The sequence below is a fragment of the Camelus bactrianus genome, chromosome 7 (genome assembly GCF_048773025.1).
Source record: "Camelus bactrianus isolate YW-2024 breed Bactrian camel chromosome 7, ASM4877302v1, whole genome shotgun sequence".
NCBI lineage: Eukaryota > Metazoa > Chordata > Mammalia > Artiodactyla > Camelidae > Camelus > Camelus bactrianus.
The window spans coordinates 90,812,638-90,836,091 of NC_133545.1; the positions used below are offsets into that span (position 1 = coordinate 90,812,638).

General features: G+C 40.5%; 1 long non-coding RNA gene across 9 annotated transcripts in view; it reads right to left on the bottom strand.

Annotated features, from left to right (window-relative positions):
- The window catches only part of LOC141578216 (uncharacterized), a 114,877-nt gene that overhangs the window by 23,895 nt on the left and 67,528 nt on the right, over nucleotides 1-23,454 (bottom strand). For 5 of the 9 annotated variants that reach the window (XR_012508351.1, XR_012508349.1, XR_012508350.1 and 2 more), the window contains 6 exons: nucleotides 10,121-10,306; nucleotides 9,167-9,374; nucleotides 8,188-8,247; nucleotides 7,438-7,658; nucleotides 1,158-1,357; nucleotides 638-1,058 (listed from right to left, as the gene is read on the bottom strand). This is a non-coding gene — a long non-coding RNA (uncharacterized LOC141578216). Of the gene's footprint in view, nucleotides 1-637; nucleotides 1,059-1,157; nucleotides 1,358-7,437; nucleotides 7,659-8,187; nucleotides 8,248-9,166; nucleotides 9,375-10,120; nucleotides 10,307-23,454 lie in introns of those variants that run through there. The other 4 variants (XR_012508346.1, XR_012508347.1, XR_012508352.1 and 1 more) reach the window with 2 other exon arrangements.

Genomic DNA, 23,454 nt, shown 5'->3' on the forward strand with positions numbered 1-23,454 from the left:
AGAAACTCCCAGTTCTTCACCTGATAAAGATCTTTGCCATCAAATTGTCAGCTCAGGGAGGGCAGGACAAGCCCTCTCCCCTCGGCCCCTCCCTCTGGCAGAGCATCAGGTTGGGAGGACCTGCTGAGCTACACCAGCCTGTATTCTAACCCTGGTCTTGAGTTCTTAGCAAACTGCTTCACTTATCCATACAAACCCAAGGTAGATTAGAAAGATTTTAGATGTTGAGCTAGACTATTGATTTGGGGATTTTGCACTAGCAACCTGCAAGTACATGTTCTAATGATTCTGTCTTCTTAAAACCACACCCAGATTTAAGGAGTATTTGTGGAATGTCTTCGGAGTAAAAGGGACTGTACTTTAACAGACTATATGTTTTATAACATGAACAACCCTGACAGGGTCACAAATGGAACCACCTCACAAGTGACAGAAGACAGGTGAGAGGCACAAAGCAACAGGTCACAGAGATGGTAAGAGCAAAGTTGTTTCTCCAACCCCCAAAAAATTTTTTGAAAGAACCGAAAACTCTGAATTTTGAAAGTAAAACACTATCATATAAAGAAATAAAATAAATAATCCTCTTCATCAGTGTTTCAAGATCTGACTCCAGATATTTTAGCAGGCCATACTGAATCCTAGCACAGAAAAATCAGATGGACTAGTGGTGAGTAAGTTCCAGGGAAACGGCAGCAATTCCTCCACTTGTAAGAGGACACACACTCAATTGTCGAAGGTGATTTTAAACCACATTCTGGAGAAATTCAGAAGATTCAGGCACCGATTCTAGATGGTGATGACACGGAAGGACGGGTTGGATGCATGCTTCTAACTGAGTCACCGGCATTCTTACACTGCAGGGGGAAACGGAGGCTCTCAGTTATGAGCAGAGATGTTCCTGTCATGTCTCCCAGGCCGTGCCTCGGGGACTCAGTGTCCTGCAGCAGCCTGGCCCCAGGCGAGGACCCGCAGCGTGGCCCACTCAACCAGGAGGGGCACTGTGCTTGAGAAAGCCCATCCCCGATGGGAGAAAGAGGGGCTGGTGGGGTTGTGTGTACCTATAAATGATCATAGAAATACACCTGCATACATTCATTTGATACAATTAATATTAGCAGGCTATTTAACAAAATTTCAATTGTCAGTGTTAATTTTACCATTCCTTTCCTCTTGTCCCCTGCACTCTGAGACAGGCTTAGGCTCTCTCACACCTGCAGCTCTGATGCAATAGTTGTGAAGTCATTTTACTTTGCTGCAAGTGTCCTCGCTCCCCGTGTCGCTGTGACTGTCGTCTCTTAACAGAGTCAGATGTCTTCCTGGATCTCTCCCTGAGTTCCTTGCTCCTGCTTCTCAGATCCTGAGATAAAGAACAGGTGAAGACACATGACTAGAAAAGGCACTGTGGACTTGACCAAGTCCTCAGTGACCCCCTAGGTGAGTGCTGCCCACCCCTTACCTTCGATTCTCAACGTTCTGCCCAGGGTGACATCCAGACAGGAAAGAGTCTTGGGCCCAATTAAAAGCTGTGAGGCTTGGGTGCAGGGAAAGGTGCAGGAGCTGGTTCTGGAGCCGGGCCCCTCCCCACCTCTGCTACTCTCTCTCCCAAGGCCCTGCCCCCAAGCCCCCAGGCTCCCTGATCTTCTGTCCTTCTCTTCTACACTACTCCAAGCCCTTTTCCCCTTCCTTTATTCCCTGATTATCCCCAGCTGGAGTGATTTTTTCATCACAGCATCTAAAAAAAATTTCCTACAGCTGAAAAAGAAGTCTCCAGAGGTCAATGCCCACATGGTGGTTCCTGAAGAGAGCCCCTGGTTAGGGGGACTCTCACCAACACTCACAGGGCATCAGACATGTTGCAGGGTCGACCACCCCCAACAAGAATTTGCTGTGACCCCTATGCCCGCACAGCATCCCTGTTCACAAAACTGTAGTTGGGCCACTTATCCGTTATTAAGAAGCAAAAGTAAAAAAATTGCTCATGTTTCTTACTAAAATTATCTATGAGGTGGAAAAAGAAATTGTAATAGAAAAGAACAAATTTGACTCCATGTTAGATGTGTTCGTTTGTCTTTAAACCTGTACCCTGTTTTCTAGGCTAAGACTTGTTATCTCTGCACCTTTTGTAAAAGAAAGTTGCCTTTAGCCTGAAATATCCAGGAGGGCCTATTTTGCGGGCTCTGATCTTTAAGGATGTTAGGTCTTCTACACTTATGTAGAGATGGCAAGTTGCAAAATAAAGAATAAACTTTGTTTTTTTGAGGTTTTACAGGGGTGCCATGATTTGACCCACATGGACAGCTGCAAGAACAAAGGATTCCAAGGAAATCAATTCGTACAGCAAGAAGTTTGCAACAACCAACCACACCCCCGCCCCTTTTTAGTAAAAAAGGAGACTGAATTCTGACTTGGGGAAGAGGGTTCTCCAGGATATCAGTATGCCATCTTCTGGGTCTGCCAGCTTTTCAAATAAAGTCACTATTCCTTGCTCTAACACCTCATCTCCCGATTTACTGGCCTGTCATTCAGGAAGCAGAACTAGTTTTGACGTGGTAACTAAATGACTTCATTGGAGGTAGTATGTCTCCACTGTTTCCTCATTTCCAATATGTCACAACCTATCAATTTTATATGCTGTTTAACAACACAACCAAAAAACCTTTGTTAGGGAATTGATTCTATGGAAAGAAAGTTATTTCTACTCCTTCAAACCTTTTTTTTTCTTTTCTATTTTATTTTGTTTTGCTTATTGAAAAGAAAATAAAAGTGAAATCATTTTATTTCACGTATTTTTGTTACAACTACATATTTTAAATTCTACAGAAAGATTTAAATTGCATTATAAATTTGTTCATATATTAATATAAAGATATATACACAATCAATGCGGATTAGGAAAGGAATGGATATTTACTAAAAATCCACTGCACATCCAGTCTTTTACAAGCATATCCTGGAATATAATAAGCTCTAGAATCCAGGGGTCCCCCACCCCCTTTCTCCCTGCCGAGTGCCTTAGTAATCAACAACCAAGGCACCATCATAGAGCCACGCGATATGAATTTTAGGTATAAATGAGGAAATTAACTCATTCAACTCTAAATCAAAAACCTTAAAATAAATACATAACTTATTTACAAACAAAGAAAATTGAACACAATTAAGTACAGTTTCTTCCCCAAGGTCACTAAGCTAATAACTGGTAAAGGCAAGATTTGAGCTCATCTGCCTGATTCTAAACACTAAGGTGGAAAACACATTTGATTGTGGAGGGTCCAGCAGCAAAGCCTATCACCCTATCTTTATTCAGATCTAGCCTTAGACAGCCTGAGACAGCACCCCATTCCTATGGAACTCGAGGATAACACAAAGGATTTTATATCCAGTAGTTTCTTAGGTCTCATTTATATAAAGTGTCAGCAGGTCAGCAGAAAAAACTCTGGGAAATATGAGTGGGTCCAGAGCTTTTTGCTGATTAGTAACTTTATCAGAACAGCGTGACCTTCCCATGAGAGGCCACATGGACCTTAACTAAAGGCAGGTGAGCAATGAAAACTAGCAAGACCCTGGAACTCAAGCAAGAAGGATCACTGCCATCCCCCACCAAGTTGCCTCTTCACCCTCGTGGGCACGATGGCAGAAGATCCAGGTTCTTGTCCAAGTTACACTATCATGGATTCTCACCCATAAACAGATACGACTCTATGCTGTCTTAAGTCCTTCCCAACTCAAATATGATGACACCAATATCTGAGCAGAATGTCTATGTCTCCACTTCCTCTCTTCTGTTAGGAGAATAATTCTATGGCCACAAAGCAGAAATCCAACTAAAAACACCATGCATGAAGCCAGGTGAAAGTCTGCATAAGACACTTTGCTCTCACGGACAGTGAATGAAAACTCAGAATAAGTGGTTCTTCTTCCTCTGTAAGTGGGAGGTAGCCTGATTGTGTGTGTGTGTGTGTGCGCGCGCGTGTGTGCGTAAATCAAATACAATGAATTCTGGGATGTGTACAGATTTTTTTATGTTACTGTCATTTCATGAGGATGAGACAACCTTTAAAGTAATTTGAATCTAGTGTTCTGAGATATTCTCAGGTTCTTTTGGTGGAGGAGGGGAAAGGGGAAATGAAAGGAGGAAAGAAGTAAATGAAGCAAAGGAGTAAGAATACTGCTAGCGAAAGGCAAGACATTAATTTTGTTCCTACTTGCATCACACACAAATTAGGGACTGGCTTTCCCCAGGTGTGTTGTCGAACACTGAGTTGCAGAAGAGGCAACAGCCCATTTCTCACTGAACTTGCGACAGTACGTGGCATCTTATAGACACAAATCATTTACACTGATCAAACACTCTAGCAGCAGGCCGTAATTCTCCTATTTTGAGACACAAGAAAACAGGAGTTCAAAGCGGATATATAACTTGACAAAAGTCAGAGGACCATTAAACAAGAGAGGATGAATTCAAACTCAGATCTGAATGCAGAGTCTGCTCTTCTCACTCCCAGGACTGGAAAATCCTTAACACACAGGCTCCCCAGCTCCCCTGCAGTGTTCCTGGCGCCAAGCATTTCCCATGTTAATGGTCGCCAGTTCTCACAGTCACAGCGCTCTGTGCAGCCAATGGCCTCCATCGGACCTTGATCATCTACCTGTCACGCCCAACAGGCTTCTCCACAAAGGCAGGAATGCTGGCTTTCAAGTGCATAAAAAGCCATCCCTGGTCTAACCTGGGCTCTTCGGAGGCCTCTCCAGCCTAAAGGCAGCCATGAAAATGCTCACAGTTTGTACATGAGCCACACTACCTCTCTCCATCAGTCTCCCCAAATACACTACTTAGCTACGACCACTTTGATAATCTTGGAAACAAATTTTGAAAAACAGAAAAGAAAGGATTCTGGAACAAGTATTTAATACTTACAATTTTAAATGACAAGTTACAAAGTGAGTATTGACAATCCGAATCTGCCTTCCTAGGTGTCAGTTTGAAGAGTTAAAAAATATAATTGCAAAAAATTCTCACTTACAAAATTAAGTAAAACATAAACAATAATCTGGGCTAAACTCAAAAATAATGCCCATGTTGTACATGGAGAAAAATACAGGACTATACTGAGGGGTAAATTAAGAGATGTGAATGTAGAGACATCAACATATTGCATGGAGGAAAGCAGCTTTGTAAAATGAATGCTCTTTTAAAGATAATTCAAAACTTACTAAAAAATCCTATGAAAACCCTTATCTGTTTTTATTCTTTAACTTGAACAAAGAATTTTAGAATTCTTCAGGAATAATAAAGTCATAATACTAGCCAAGAAAAATTGGGATGGAAGAAAAGAATAAAAAAAAAAATCACACTGTCAGATATTAAATAAATTTTTACAATATGTAAGTTATGGTGCTGGAGTAATAAAGTAAGATTGACAGAAATAAACCATGAGCTCAAAAAGAGACTTTAGTGTACATAAGTATTTTGTGCATGTGGGATTTCAAATCAAAGAGCAAAGTATGAATTCAATAATTGTCCTGGGAAAATCAGAGAATCACCTGGAAAGAACAAATTCTATTCCTGTCATAATGACCAAAGAAAAATTACAGATAGTGATGTAAATATTAAAAAGTACTAATAACAGCAAATGCAACTCTTTGCTCATATTAATTCAACTTCTCCTCACTATAACAAGTACTATTATCATCTCCATCTTAGAGATTAAAAAACCTACAGAAGAGATTTGTACCATTATAAGAAAGTATTTCTAAAATAATACCAAAAATAAAACCCAAAAAGAAGACATTTACTATCTTAAGTATATTTTGGGCCACAACAAAAGTAAACCTACTGAATAAAATGAAAGGCAAGAAATGACAAGTAAAAACTGCGTGATACATATTGATGAAGTCAAGGGGTTAATGTTCATAACATACAAAGAGCTGTCACAAAGCAACAAGAAGCTCCCTCACTTAACTGTGTGCGAAGGACAAAAGGGATCATTCACGTTTTAAAAGTCAGATGGCTAATAAGTGAAAAATGCTGAATACCTCATTGGTCATCAAATGCAAACTAAAACAATGAAAAAGCACTTTTGCTCATCATATTGGCAAATATTTTTAAAAGTTGTTCTAGCTAGTGTCCATCTGTGAGAGAACAAACTGTGAGCAACGTGTTTGGAGGACGACATGTCAATGGATATGTAAACTCTGATAAACGTGTGTACACACAGATTCAACTCCCCTTCTAGGAATCGTTTCGTTTAGAAAAAAATCAGTTCAAAAAGATTTACTCATCAGAGCATTTACACAGCACTTTTTACAATGGTGGGAAGAAAAGCTGAAGTGAAATCATATCCAGCGATAGAGAATTTGTTACATAAGTTATTCTACATCTTTTCATTCCCCGCAGGAGAAGGAATTTCTAGAGTCACTTGAAAGGAGCCTGTGATGTATGTAATTGTCACATCCAGGGACTAAATTTCCAGAAACCTTAACTAAAGGAATACTCATACAAGATCACAGGAATGTTTGTACAAGAAGGACGCCAGTCAAACACCCTTTCTGACAGTGGAAAATGGAGAAAACTTAAGTATCCACCATCAAGACAATGATGCGGTAAATCAAGGCGAGCTGTGGGCACTAAGGGGCAGGCGTTTTGGCGTGGTCCAAGGCCTTGTCCACAGTACTCTCCCACCAAAGGTGTCCTTACACAAGAGACCAAATCTACTGCACATCAGGAGACCCCTCTACTCTATCTGAAAGGACCGGGTGAGTCTGGAGTGGGAGGACGTCTATGATATACACCTCAGTGAATAAACCGAGCTGCACAAAACATATAGTGTGGCCTTATTTTTCAATACAGCATATATACACACACATATACATAGATTTCTCATATACATGTATGTATGTATGTGTATATATATATGACAGGCATAAAGGTCATGAAATATATACACCACATTGTCAGCAGCTTTTACTCTCAGGAAAAAAAGGGGAAGGGATGTAGGGGCCTTTCGGTACCACCACAGTTCTCTTTTCAGTATTTCAGTTAAATATACTTGGAATTTAAAAGTTTATTTAAGTCCGAAGTAAAATGGACGATGCCTCCACAAGACAGAATGCTATACTGGTCATTAAAAATCATGCCAGGGGAGAGAGAATACTGTAGAAAAATGTGTAATAAGCCGAATGGAAAATGGATGTCTCCACACAGTAAACAGGCACAGAGTGCTCGCTGGTTTTTATGACAGATGTAATACACACTGATGAAAAGAACAGAAAATAGATGTAAAAGTGTTAATTATTATCTCTGAGTAGTGGGACCAGGATAGACACTTTTGTCCCTTTTTTCAGACTTATTATATTAAATACACATTATTTTTCATCTGAAAAAAGCATTTTTAGATGTCTAGTACCACACATTGAAAAAATTACACTAGTACTTACAGAAATAACTAGGAGACACGGCAGCAGCGTCACAAAGTGTAGAACGGGAGATCCTGAATAACACCGCGCAGTTACATAAGGACCCACAAAGTAAGAGCACCTGCTGTCTTAGGGCGTAGCCCCCTTCTATTTGTCAGTTGTGTCTTCAGGGCTAAGGCAGTTGTGAGCACGGCCAGTGTCAGTGCTGGTGTCTGGATGGATGCCACTGGAGGTGAGGGCACCTGCAAGCCGAGAGGAAGAACAGAAATCATCCTCTGCTTTTTCTGTCTTGTTTCTTTGTTACTTTTGAAGAGAGGTGTAAATAAGATAAACTAAATCTTCCCTATTAAAATTTCAGTAATGAAACCGTTTTTAAAGGGTTCACAACTTATATTCTGCCTATAACTGTCTTTTCAACAAAGCATCATATTTCTTAAATGTTAATTAACTCAGTTAATTAACTACCTGTTGAAACCTATTAAAGAACATGAAATGCACTATGTAAAATCACCACGCCTGCAGTGACTGGCACATCTGTCTTGATAGCAGTGCAGTCAGCCCCCACCATCCCGTGGCCCTGAGCTCCTTATGCTGCTAAGAGAGCACGCTGCCACCTCAGATGGAGAGAAACGGTGAAAGCGTTTTCTGAAATCTACAGCACTGACAAAACATAACTGACAAATCCCAGGCTCCTTTGAGGCTGTCATTTTCTGTTTCTGGCCTACACCCGTCAATGAGCAGAACCACCCCATTCCCGAGCCATGGACTCACGTGGGAAGCAGTTTTGGAGAAATTTCCAGGTATAGAATGTAACCAACTATACATAGAACTCTGAAAAAAGAAAAGATGCAATACTCTGATTTTGGAAGAAACTCAAAATATTCTCCTAAGCCTTAGTAGCTGGAAAGGCTGGGCATCTCCTAAGCCACTTATTTATTTCACAGCCAGTGAGCATCTCCCACAAACCCTGTTTCCCTGTGTCTGCTGGGAGCCTCAGGCACACTGTTGCTGTCGATCTTATAAGTCACAGGCCTGAGGCGTGTGTCTCACGCCTGCAACTCTCACACAGGCTCACCTCCTAGCCTCACTGTCTGAACTTGGCCCCATTTTCTCACCTGTTTATTTGGTATCTGTTCTTCTGTAAGCTGCCTGAAATGCTTTTTGGAACAAGTCAGAAGAATCAGTGGGTAGAGAAATGGACAGATGGACAGGTGAGAGTTGGGGAGACAGAGTGACTCCAAGAAAAGGGGAACAAAGAAAATTTCCTATGCAGAACCCTCTTCTAGTCAGGGAAGAAAACCACCACGGAGAAGTGTGAAGAGGCAGGTGGCTTAGGACTGTTTCCTGGATTCCATGAAAAGTCACACCAAGAGATGAGAGGGTAGAACTATAAATAATAAAAGAAAAAAGCATGCATGCTTGAAAAATATATCTACAATATGTACTTTCTAAAGAATAGATTCAAATCAGCACGGCCCAATAACACAATCCTTGGGTATTTACAGAAGTGAGAATCCCATCTCCAAACCACAAGGCATCCCTTCGGAGCACTAAGAGTCTACACGGGACGGTCATAAAGCTGTCATCGCAAAAGCGATGCTATCCTGCCCTTACGAGGAATGAGCAGCTGTGCTCGGGCTGCCCACGCGCGCCATTTACACCCCACAGCACCTCTACGGGAGAGGGACGCCTAGCGAGCCCCATCTCTGCAGGACAGAAAACAAGTCCGGGAGAGGCTAAGCCGACCTACCAGTTCTCCATCTCACAGGACTGGTCACTCCAGAGCAGGACTCGAACTCGGACCCACGTTTGTAACCGCAGTACTACCGTGCTTTGTGTGCTTTTTGTGTGTATAATACATTTGTTTCCGGCATGAAAGGATATTTAACAAATGTTCGGTTGTCTTGTCTATCTCATTAGCTCACAATCTTTATATTTTTGAATTGTACTCTTTTCCCCTGGAGAAAGGAACGGAAAGAGCGGGGGTCAGAATGAGATGGGGCTCCATTCTTTATCTGTTACCTCATCTCATCCAGTCCCCAACCAGGGAGAAGGAGCAAATGTTCTCTTCATCTTTAAAGAGAGAGCTCCACTGATGGTGACTTACTCAACTCCAAAACCATGTCTGGAGGAAGGGCACAGACAGCAACCAGAGAAGTATCACCCGTAGGAAGGAGAAAAGAGCTCAGGGTGTCAGCCTGATTTAATTTCAATGGATAATATAATACCACAGACTAAAAATACTAGCATGCAGTGAATTTGCTATTTCTTGACATCTAGCAAGTTTTCATAGCCCGCATGAAACATTATCGTGAACTAGTTAAAGGAAGAGTCCACACTCAGGGAAAATCAATGCCACAGGCAGGCTGAAACCGAGGCTGGAGGAAAGGAAGAGAAAAGGCATAGTTAAGAAGAGGGGAAAGTCTGGGAAAAAGACATCATCACAAGGACTCTCCAGCATCATCCAGCTATCATATAATCATTCATTCAAGAGAGAGTTACTTAGGTCCTATTTTGTGCAAGATTTTACACAGGGCAAAGCAAGAGTGCAGCGTACATGGTGGCAGCAAGTGGCGGGGCTATAATACAATTCTGATCCTGGTACCTTGCAAATTGTACTCAGTATAAAGGCAAAAAAATAAGGTAAAATAATACTATGTAAACTCTACGCATTGTTGAAAAAAATTAAAGAAGACCTAAATACCTGGACAGACACACCACGCACATTCCTGGATCAGATGACAGCGCTCTTGGGATGGCAGTGCTCCCCAGAGCGATCTGTATACTCAACGTGGTCTCAATCACAATCCCAGCGGGCTCCTCTGCAGTAACTGACTAGCTGCTGCTACTATTCATATGGGAATTCGAGGGACTCAGTAACCAAAACGTACTTGAAAAAAAGAAAAAAATGAGAGGACTTGTAATTCTCAATTTCAAACCTTACAACTGTATCTCCAGGTGAGATTAGAGGCCATTTTTAAGTTATTACTGGGTTTATCCTTATTTTCAAAATTCTCTACAATGAATATACCTGTTAGAATAAGAAAAATAAAAAGAAAGGTATCTTGTAAAATATGCACAGTGATTCATTCATTGGGAAAAAAATTATTTTAACTATAAAGAGGTAAACAAATATCTAGTGAAAAAGGACTACTTAAAAACAAGTGTGCATTTACAATTTTCATAATTTGAAAACTGAAAAGCACAAAAACATCAAGTTACTAGGGAGACTAGTGAAACATATTAATAGTTATTTTCAAAAATTCTAATTGAAAAATGAAAACTCAAGAAAGGGAAAATTGTGATTGACACCCAAGTGCAAACACATGGAGAGCAAACGCCTAGAAATCACAGTTCCTTTAAATCTGCTTCTAACTCAATAGGAGAGGAAATTCCTCACTTAGGGGACAGTGGAATCCCATACATAAGACAGGATACACAGTACAAACTGCAGTAGTATCGGGAGTGAATTTCTTAGAATTCTAATGTTACAACATTGCTGAAAAACTATAAAAACACTGACAGATTAAAACACACAGTCATATATATTATATAGAAACATATGAAGTCTGCTCCCATGTTGCATAGAAATACAAACATATTTGTTCATTTATAGGCACTGATTACTTTATCCCAGATAGAATATTTCAAATAAAACAAAAAATCAATAATACACTCCTCTTGTCAAATCTACTTGATAAGTTACTCTGCTATGCAACCATAATGTGTTTAAGATAGATCTAAAATTAGTGAAAAATCTTTGTATGGTTTCTTGAATTGTTCTCAAAATTCCAAGCTTAATATTAAAATAGATCTGAGCAGTATTTCTATATTATCTTTTCCCTTGTGAAATGAACAACACAGTCTGTTGTCAAAATTCTGTCCTTACAATGATTCACGAGCACCGTTTCCTAACAAAACTGCTGAACAGCAAGGCACTATCCAGACACTGTGACCAAATAAATGAAACACAAGGAAGACAGTGACCCTATCCTGGAGGGCTTATAATCTGTGTCAACAGCGGGTTTTTATTTGATTGGTTTGATTGGGTAGCAAAATAAAATCAATCAAGTACTTTCTGCTTTTAGCATTCTGTAAGTCATGACTGTTTTTAGTGTCATGAGAAGGAAAGACTTAAGCATGACTTGATTAGGTCAACTAGCAACAATCATCACTGGAGAGTGAGTAATAAAGAAGTTAACTGATAGAAATACTTCTGACTACATGAAACATAAAATAAATCTACACTGATATCCGAAAGGAAAATGAGGAGATGAGGTCCCCAATGAGAAAACAAACTAACAAGGAATCAAAAAAGGAAAGACGTTTTCATTAACGATTCCAGGCAGTAGTGGAGCATAGTGGTGAGGATCACAGATGTTTGGGACGAACATGAGTGCCTGAACTCCCACAGCACTGGGTAGCTGTGAAACTGATATTTCAGAGAAATTTTCTGCATCTCAGTCTTCTATCCATACACTGGGGACAACAACCGCACCCATCTCCTAGAACGGTCCTACGAATTAAGTTATTTTATATATAAAATTTTAAATAAAATACCTCAGATTTTAAATAATACCCCAAAAGCACAAGGAACAAAGAAAACAGAGATAAATTGGAGTTCATCAAAATTTAAAACTTTGCTTCAAAGGGCACCATCCAGAAAGTGAAAAAACAACACACAGGAGAAATTTTTTTCAAATCATTTATCTGATAAGGAATTTGTATCTATAAAAAAAAAAGTACCTCCTACAACTCAACAATAAAAAGGCAACTCAATTAAAAGGTGAATAAAGGATCTGAAATGGTATTTTTCAAGGAAAATATACAAATGGCCAATAAGCACAAAGAAACGATGTTCAATATCTTTAGCTGTAAGGGAAATCAAGTCAAAATCACTAGGAGAAACCGCTTCACACTCACAACAATAGCTTATAATAAAAAAAAAAGTGTAACAAGCACTAATAATGACACAGAGGAAGCGGAGCGCACAGCCCTTTCTGGTGAGGACGTAACACAGCGTGGCCACTTTGGAAAACAGCCTGGCAGGTCCTCAGAGAGTTGAACATTTGGTTTCTGAATGACCCAGCAACTCTGCTGTCTGGGCACAGACGTAAGAGAACTGAAAACAAATATCCACATAAAAACTCCTACAGGAATATTCATGGCGACATTACTCATCACAGCCAAAAAGCAGAAACAACACAATTGCCTATCACCTGATGAATGGGTAAACAGTGGGGCCCAGCCATACAGTGGAATATTATTCAGCAATAGCAAAGCATAGAGTACTGACCCAGGCCACAACGTGGACAAACTTTGATAACGTTACTCAGTGTGAAATAAGTCAGTCACAATAGACGGTTTCACTTATATGAAGTGACTCGATTTAAATGAAATGTCCAGCACAGGCAAATCCACAGAGAGAGAAGAGTGGCTCCTTGGGGCTGGGGGAGGATGGGGAAGATGGGAATGACTGCTTATGCATACGGGGCTTCCTGTTGGGGGAATGAAAATATTCTAAGATTAAATGGGATGCACAATTCTGGGCATAGAGTAAAAACGACTGTATATTTAAATGGTTGAATTGTATTAAAACCGGTAAGAAAAAAAGCACCTCGGGCCAGTACCTTCCCTAGTAAATGCAAATTGCTAACTTTTATTAGAGGAAGAAGAAACTGCCCTCAGCATGAAAGTAGGAGATCAGCAAATGTGAGTTAACCGAAATTGGACAAGAGCATTTCACTTGAAACAGTTGCTGAGTGTACACGAAATATTCAGAAATAGGAAAATCTGTTTCACATCAGGAAGAAGCATTCTGCTTCAAATGCAGATCAAGGATTCGGCAAGCCCAGCTGCTACAAATGACCAGAGAAGAAACCTGGTTCTTAAAACAAGCACCAGAGCCAACAAGGAAATGGTGGTGAGGAAAGCAGGCGGCCGACTATCTGGAACAGTTTGCTACAAATAATTTCTCCACTGAAAATTTAAAAATAAAATGAAAGTGATAAAATGCTCTGTTGACCTCACGTGAATGGGCTTCCTTCGGTGCTCGACTGTTCTGTAACCCCGATTGAGAGACTCAGGAGAATCAGCATGTCTCCTGGGAGTCCCCAAAGGACTGCCCACCAGCACGCTGACCACCATCACATCTACCAGGGTTGAATTGCAGAGAAGAGACCAACTTCTGAAAGGCACAGGAAATGTTGACAAGGGAAGAAAAAGCTGCAGTCAGTCCTGGGACAGAGGCCCTCTGAGCAGAGGCCAGAAGGCTGCAGGTGAACTGCAGTGGCCGTGGGACAGGAAGGGACCATGGGGGAGCATATCTCAATTCTCTCCTCTCTCTCCATCGGGTAGGAGAGATAAACCTGCATCCTTCTCACCTGGAACTGTGGGTTGGCTGGCAGAATTCTTACCGACATGGAATGATTATTCAAGTCTCTGTGGAAAAAGTCAATAAATCGAGAGGGAGTAGGGAGCCAACTCCACGAGCCTCTCAATTGCACCCTTATTTATTGTGTATAATCAAAGGAAAAATTCATTAACAGTTGTGTGATAGTAATAGGAACTTCGGGAAAGACAGTATGAAGCAGAGATTGTAGAATACACAATGAGTACAAAGGATTAGTGTATCTTTAGGGAAGTCATGGGGTGAGGGGAGCAAGATACATTTTTAGACATGTGAATTACAAAGCAGACCACCAGACCAGCCAGGTCCTTGTTCTGTGGATCATAGACTATCTAACAGCACACAAGCTCAGCGTTTATAGCTGAGGGCCTCGGTCCTTGCTTTGCAACCAGCAGAGTGCTATCTAAAAGCTCAACTATGCAAGCAAAGCATTGTCTCTGCTTTTTAAGGCAAGGAGACTGGAGTGAGGATGTACAGGCACTTGCTTGCAAAGCAGTTTTTAAGCATATATTTTTCTTCTTAAAGTTCACAGGAGGCTGGAGTGTGTTACAATTTGTTAAACCAATCATGGGGTCCCACATGGAACCATTATGGAGGACACCCTAGGATGACAAATCCTGCCTCTGGGTCTTTTCCTGCCATCTTCAGCCACTCTAGCAGGGTCTAGGCACATCCGTGAATAACGATCCTACAGAACTACCCACACTCTTAACTCCTGGTGCTTGAAACTTAATTTTAGCTCTACACAACTTACCGTAGAAAAGTTTCAGAAATAAAAGATATAATATTCCTTTTATATCTCATCATATTACTGATTTTTCTGATTGCTCTAAGTTGCTTCTACTTGGTAAAGCACATAATTCTGCAGGTGAATTCAGTAATTTCCATTGGGCATATCTAGCCATTTTGGGCTCTCTAACTTCTATTGGTCAAATACCGATACACTTAATTGATTTCTTTGTTTATCAATTTCAGCCGGGAGGAGAGGGAGTGTCACTCTTTTCCTCAGCCCACCCTCAACCCTTTTCTCATCAACTCAGGCCTCCTGAAAACAAAACAAAGGATTTGTTTCCCTTCTACTCTTTCCACAAAAGCAACAGGAAACATCAGCCTGGAGAAAGAATTCAACACAAATGTTAAAACAAAAATCTATAAACCTGGAGCAACTCCATCTCCGAATCATGATACACAATGACATGAGAGTAAGTGTGTCAGGCACAAAGCATGCGTGAGCCTGACCACCTGATTTCTATTCTTCAAAGGAAGGAAGGTTTTCATATTTTTTATTATCATACTTTGTCATTGTTTCTGATTATGCCAAAAAATAGTTTATGAAAGAATTATGCACTGCAATAACAGATTACTATTGTATCAATTATAGAAGGCATTCAGAGGGGATAGGAAAAGCCACCTCTGTAAAAAATGCAAAATTTCTTCCCCTGTTAAGAACACGTATACAAAATGCAACAGAGAATTCAAATTCTTGTGGAGAGGAGCAAAAGCCACAGAACCAAAGCAAAGTCAATAGAATGAGTTAATTCAGAATTCACTGGACAAACATGCTCAATGCATTCAAATAATTTTAAAGGCACACTGCAAACCATTCACTTAATGATCTGCAGGCTAGAGGAAGCATTTCCCGCTTTAACAGACAACAGAAATCAATAGGGTGCCCCAACAAACAAGGACCAAAGAACAATCAGGTTTTTAACAGCTCTGATAAATCAGCATGTTCTAAAGATCAAAATCCAGAAATTTTAAACATTCATTCACACCACAATGAAACAAGCACTTAAAAAAAAAAAAAAAACAAAGAAACTAAGCACATAGATCATGTACATAGATCAATGAGGACTTCATGTACCGCTGGAAGAACAGGCTATAGCCTTTTACTTGAAAAATAAAACTACTTTTAATGATAACTGCTAAAACACATTTCATCATTCATGTTGCCTTGAAAAATCTGAGGCACTTGTATCTGATCAGAAAAGCAATTCTGGGTAATAGTCGGTTACAATTCAGTGCCAGTTTGCTTAAGAAAAAAGAGAAAAAAAAGCTACTGTTTCTCATATCCTGCACAAAGTGTGAAGTGCCTCCCTGCCTCTTTCTCCTCCCGTTTTCTGAGCTCATGCTCCCCAACCCTTCTGAAACAAGTATGAGAAACTCTTATTCCCACCAATATGCCAAATGACAAAAGAATATCAATTTATTTGTGTAAATATATGCCTATACCTTAAACTGTAGGAGAAAGGTATCAGAAGTCCATATGAAACTTATTTCTAGATTCCTGAAGTCACACACACAAACGTTCACACAGACACAGACACATACCCCCTGGATTACTGGGCACTTCACAAGTTTAGGAATTCCAACTTCTAGAAGATAACTTTGTAGTTAGTTTAAAATACAAATCTGTCAGCTTTTGAAAGCCTTGATCATCTGCTAAACCATCCAAATATCAAAGAGATCCAATTAGCTTTCTCTGTAGAATGTAATTTCACTTGATGGCAAAACAGACCCTAAGAAGTGCTGGATCAAAGATTCGTGTTTATCACTACCTATGATCGTTTTTAAGCACATTAACAGATTCAGAAATGTATGTCTCAACAACATTTATTCTTATTGAAAAAGCATACGTGTTCAACTCTCTATACAGTGACTAGGTCCCATGATGGTGTTTAAGAGCTATTTTGTGTATTGAAATATTTATTTTCAAGTGCAGACAAGGAGGGTGTGTATTACTCAGTTGTAGAGCACCTGCTTAGCATGAACAATGTCCTGGATTCAGTCCCCAGTACCTCCAAAAAAATAAATAAAAATAAGTGCATATTTAAAAATAAGAATAAAGTTATATAAAAAAAAAGCAGACTAAAAAGCACTGCAATCTATGTGCTACAATTATAGTAAAAAAAAAGTGTTTCTTTCAAATATTGACTATATGCCAATCACAGAGACAATCACAAATCACACCTGATAACCATCACGTGTGATTCTCTGCAACACTACTAAGTAGACATGGATGAGAATCCCGGCACTGCGGATGAGGAGACGGAGCTCGGAGGAGCTGCGGACCCTGACCGTCCTGCTCCCCGTGACACCGCGTCTACCCAGGGCAAGCTCTGACAGACCTGCTCTGAGGGGACACCCAGCTGCATGGAACCTTGGGGCATTGGGGAGTCGCAGAAAACACTAAAAATTTTTCAGTGAAAAACCAGCTCAAATATATTACACTTTGCCACATCCTTTAAAAAGGGAAAATGACTGAGACCTTTTTGATGCCTCTGTGTCCTTTCTGCCATCATCAATTATTTGCCCTCTCAGGGTGACCAGTGATGAACTGGACCCCATATGAAATGCACTCATATGGAAGAGCTTTTAAAGTTATTTTAAGAAGTTTGTAAGACCCTGTCTATGCCTCACACAGGTGGTCATCCATCACTTCTCACCGGTGTGGACGTACCACCTGAAATCACTCCTTTCTGCTTTTTAAAATCCCTTCATCTAATCCAGGCTTTTCAACAGCAAAGAAGCACCTCAACCACAGACACTGGACAGCTTTTCACCAAACGGACTCGAACAGCCCATTGGACTACCTGGAAACCCTTTTCTTCTATTAAAACCACTTCCAGGTACTTCATCATTTTCTGATTGGTGGACTTGGCCTCTGACTGGCCTACTCAGAGAGCTCCCAGCCTCACATGCGGGGGTGGGAGAGGACCCTGCTGTTGGGGGAAATCAGTGAGGAAGGCGGACATACTCCCGCCAGGTCTGCAAGGGTAGAAGTGCCACAACGTGCTCAGAAATTATACCGTCATCACCCCTGGGCTCCCATGGACTTGTTTCACATTAACCAAACTCATGACACACTGATGAAAGAAAACCAGAAACTTAACTTATTAATGTAACAGAAGACGTGAAACTATGAACCAGACTGAAATATCAGAGTTCAACCATGAGTACATTTTCTCAATGGCCTAATCACGGGGAGGCAGTCACATGGCAAGCATGGACAGAAACAGAGCAGGAAGGGTTTCTAGATTAACTCAATGGACTAAATTTCTGTTATAAGAACTGATCTACTGCCTGGAAAACAAATAACGCCAATCACGATGCACTCTCTGTGGACAGTGGCCAAGACATGACTATGAGCATCTGTGTAACTCTCCTTTCCCTGTCCTTTCTGGGCTAACATATGCACAGAGGTACAAAGATTCAGGGATGCAGATAACTCTAAACACCCAAAGCCCATCTCTGGGAGCCTCAAACCAGTAAGCCAGGGTTTAAATACCAGCTCTGCCACTTACTATTTCTGTGATTTTGGCCAACTTACCCTCTGTGTGCCTCAATTTCCACACTGTAAAACTGGGATAACAATCAAACCTTCCTTACTCGCTTGTTGAGAAGATTGAAGGATTCATTTCTGTAAAACTCTCAGAAAAGAATGTAGCACATTTTGGGTGTTCAACAAATGTCAACTTAATATCAAAGTGATTTACAAGTCTCCCTTCTAATCATCTTATGTGTTTCCTGGCTAGTCTAAGTCCCAAAGAAAATCCTTATTTCTCCTTTTATAAACTCTTGGGGAGGAACCTTCTCTTCCATCCCACCACCTGTTTAAACCGAGGGAGGGAATGCCTCCTAACCACTCCTCTGGGCCATGGAGAGTGCTTCTCCATTCACACCCCTGGCCCCTGGCCAACAGATAGCCCTCGTCACACTAACAGAGTGAGGTGTGAGTCCGGGAAGACAAGCAGGGCATTTGAAACCCTTCCTTTCCCTCCAGTGTTGATCACCATTGGGAAGCACTTGGGATGCTCGGCTCCATGGCAGGACAGCCTTGTGCATGAATGGGCAGGTCCTCTCAAGGGAAGGTTCGCTGTGTCACAGAGCTACATGGGACAGGGTGAGTCTCTAATTCTGGGACACAGTATCATGACACGCATTTTCCCACAGCCCTGAAGTTCATGGAGAACGTGGCTTCATCAGTAACAAATAAGACATTTATCGCCTGCCTACTCTTATGTGTCATCTCTCAGTTGGCTGCTGGAGACAACATGTGTATAAGTATTGGATCCCTTTAAGCCCCAAAATATATGAAGTAACAAAGAATTCTGTGGCTTAACGTTGGTTCAGGGCGACTGTGTAACAGTTCTGACTCTGCTGATGCTTAATTATGGGTATAGGAACTAAGGAACCTCCTCAAATATCTCTCAGCATAAAACCAGCTTTTCTTATATTCCTGTTTCTTAGTAATTGCCAAAGACTCTCAAATGATGGCTTCACACAAAAAAGCAGCTAAAGTTTATGAGCCCTCTTGACATACCCACTGTGGTAAACACTTTACATAATTTCTAATTCTCACAATTCTGCAAAGCAGATACGAGCGTCCCCATCTCACAGACGAGGGAAAAACTCAGAGCAAACTGACTCAGGCTCACGTGGCTCAGTGGCAGCACGTGCACGCAAACCCAAGACAAAAAACTACACCCCTTCTTATATGTACAAAATCACCTCCCAACAAATGATACACAGCTGCTGGGTCAATACTCAGGGAACTCAGTACACTTTTCAGCTTTAAGGTGCTCCAGAGGCCGCTCTTAGCTGCTTTATAAAATTCCGGCTCACTGGTTGCTAACACTGGAAGAAAAGACCGATTTTGCCATTGTTTGCACAGCAAGTCTGAAATGTTCACAGCGAGATGACAGAATAAGTCTAAGACATAAGCAGAATAATTTTTCCAGGTAGACAGACATAATGGACATTGTGCTATTCTGAAGCACTAAGCAACGGAATCAAAACAAAATAACATTTGTTAAGCCTTCTTTTGCAAAAGGAATATTAAGACTGTTAGAAGGTGCAACAGCGCCACCTATGGCTAAAATGACCTTCCAGGTTGCCGGGAAAGATGCAACACAAAAATTGCCTGTAGGATCAGAAAAGAGAATCAGATAAATAAAAGCTTATGTAGCACATACTGCACTTTGCTTCGGGGGAAGGGAAGGGTATTTAGTATTTAATCTGATATTGCTAATACTCCTGAATATAAACAAAAGACATAGGTTCGTGGAAACTCATCTTAGAAGAGGAAAGAATCCAGTCCAGCCACTTCATTTTACAGGAGGGGAAACTGAGACATGTGTTCTGTCCTGCAATCGGCAGCAAAGCTCTCCCAGGCCTCATGTCTTGCACTGTAGCATAAACCAACAGATCTGTACTAGGCCTATATTCATAAAAGTCACGTTTGTATTTTTCCAACATTAGGTTATCTAAGTATCATGCAAAATAATTCTCAAAGAGCCAGGATATCATACAAGATTGATGAAATACAAAAACATTTATTTACATAATAAAACAGCATGAGCTTTATTCTATTAAAAAAGTGACTTGTTAAATCAATGTTTTGATATTTTAAACCTGTTAAGAGTGCAGGAAAAAAAATCAAAATTTTGCTTAATCACAAAAGAGAGAAGCTTATTCCCTGAAAATGATCAATGTGGATTTTACTAAACTTAATGAATCTGGTCAGAATCCCACGAATTTAAATGTCTGTGTGGATGGTTACACGGCAATATGAATTCTGAGTTGTAACAATACATATTCTGTGTAAATAATATTCAAGGTCGTCTGATTAAGGCAATTTAACTAGTCCCTGTCTCACTAGTATGATACAGATTTCATTAAAACTTCATACTACACTAAAAAAAAAAATGAATCCTTGTTACTTTAAACCATATTCAAATATATCATATATATGAATATTATAAATATTGAATATGCATCAGAAATAAGCGACACTCTTTAGTATTCAGAGTTGATCCTTCTAAAATATCTGTCATTCTGACAGCACATTTTTATTAAGCACATCTTGGGTTCTTTGTATACAAGGCGTCTAACTCTCACAGTCAGACAAGTTAAACGATATTACTCAAATTTCACAAATAAGGAAATGTACTTAAGCCATGAAAACAACTTACATATTCACCATCAAGAAAGAAAAGAGTAAAGATTTTACTTATAATATTCACTGACAATCTTTTCTTCCATATTAAGACTACATAAAACCAATTCAGTCTTTGTAAGTATTTCTGTCAATAAGGGCCACTAGAGAAAAACAAGTAACATCATTAACAGTGGTTGGACTTTCAAAGCCCACTTCTCTTTGGCACTATAATTGTTTTTAATGTTTTGTTTTTTGTGCTAACAGACCACTAAATTAAAAAAATTAACTTTTTAAGTAATTACCTGAGAATTAAACATTTGTGAAAATGTACAATTTTAATTTATGACACTCTGTCTCACATTCTCACTGGTGTCTCTCCTTTGAAGGCCTCATAAGGCTGAGATCACAAAAATCGGCCATTTATGGAGTCACAGCAGTTCGGGTAACCACTCAACGGGAGGCTGATTAGAGGAGCAATTAAGAATGCATCCTGTGCAGCCTGGGTTCCAGCACCGAGCTAGCCACCGCCAGCTGGGTGTGATTTAGGACAAGCTGCTCCATCTCTCAATCCCTCAGCTGCAAAAAAGGAGACACTGATACCTACCCTCAAACACCTGCTATGAAGTAAAACATGAGGAAAGCATTTTAGTGTTAGGTAGGTGTCCACTCAGAGCGAGTTTGGTCATTATGATGATGAGGATGGCTGTTAATAAATTAAGCTAGACCAAAAAGGAGAAATCACCTTAAAGGAGAAACATTTTAATTCAATCAGCATTTCCTTTTGGATGGATTGCAGAAAGTTCTATTGATGTTTTTAATAAACCAAGTTTTGTCCATTAATTATAGATTTACAGGTTCATGGACAAGTCTCCAGAAAAAGAATTAGAGGCCTCTAACTTCTGAATACTAAGAAAGTAAATTAAAAAAAAATCATTTGGGAGATTATACCTCATTTGGGAGAGTATGTGCTTAGCATGCATGAGGCCCTCACTTCAGTCCCCAGTAACTCCATTTAAAAACTTTCTTTTTTAAGAAATGGAGAATTAAAGCAAAAAGATGGAGGAATACAGAATTTTTTAGAGACTCATCTCAGATTTAAATGGGGAGAAAACATCCATTTCTCAGAGGAAATCTTGAGAACTATGTAAACAGGATCTGAGATGTCTAGTCTTCTAACATTATTCATGAATTCATATTACCAAGTCTTAAAACTACCTGATAACCCACAGAGGTGATACTGATCGTAACACCTGCCAACACGGATCGAGCTCCCGCTAGGACTGCTCTGTTCTGACATCTCTGCTCCTGAGGCCTGACCAGGCTGAGAGCACTAAATTCGGTCATTCATGAGCATCTCGTGTAAGTCCTCCATGTGTGCTTCTAACTCTCCCCTCACCAGCCCCTCTGAGGGAAGCACTGTTATCATCATCCCCACCCGCAGATAAGGCCACTGAGGCACAGAGACTAAACCTTTCCAGGTCACATTGGCATTAAAGGACGTCTGTATTTCTGCTGTTTTCCTTTTGACAAAGTAATCTGAGATATCAATTCAAGGGAGACTGTTAAATAGTCAAGTCTGTCAGGTCTTCACCTCAAAGAGCAGATACTATAAATTCCTGATGTAGGATGAGGCTGCCGCCACAAACTGACTCAGCTTGAAATTAATATCCAAGATGAAGCAGCGGATTCATGTAAATATTCACGACTGTCAACTCCGCTCTCGGGTCTGGGCCCTTCACTGCCTGAACGGGGGTGAAATCCCCACCCGTGTCAGGGAGGGACGCGCAGCTCTTCCGGGACTCACCCAGGATTCACGGGCTGTTTCCCCCCACAGGCTGTCCTCAACGATTAAAAAGCTCTCAAGATTTTTACACCATGCAAAACTAAAAGACATTTCTGCAGATGGAGCACTTTCTCAGGCTTAAACCTTTTTTGCCTACACTCAGCAAGGGGCAAAAAAAAAAGAAACATGACTCTACAAAGTCTCTGACCCTCACCACTCACGGGAGTAGAACGGCCACAGCAGCAGATGAGTCTTCTCATTGCACGATGAGAACAAAATAAAGCCGCCCCAACAACAGGCACTCCCAGAGACAGAGCTCAGCAGTCTTCTGCACACTCACAGTTGTGCAGCCCTCACCACCATCTATTTCCTGAACACTTCATCACCCCAGAAGAAACCTCCTGTCACTAACAGTCACTCCCTAATCCCCCTCCACCCAGCCCCTTTCAACCATCACCTGCTCTCTGCCTCTGCATGTGCCTTTTCTGGGCATTTCAGATCACTGAAATCAACAATATGTGGCCGTTTGTGTCTGCTTCCTTTCACTTAAAATGCTGTTTTCAAGGCTTGTCCATTTTGAAGTGGTATCAGCATCTCTCTCTCTCTCTTTTTTTTTTTTTGAAAACGTTAAAGTTTATTAGAAGGTAGTAAGTACTATCAAAAAGAGTACGGTGGAGCATAAGTGATTGGGTTTCAAAGGGAAAAGTGCGGGTTGAACAGTCAGGGAGGAGTTCCCAGAACAGGTGGCCTTTTTCATTTTCCTCTTTATTTGTTTTTTTTTTTTATTCACTCTTACATGTGAATAATGTTCCACTACATGGAGATACTACATTCTGTTCTTCCATTCAGCAGCTATTTATGGACGAAGTCCAGTAGAATGAGTGTAAGAAGTGACTACCATGGATG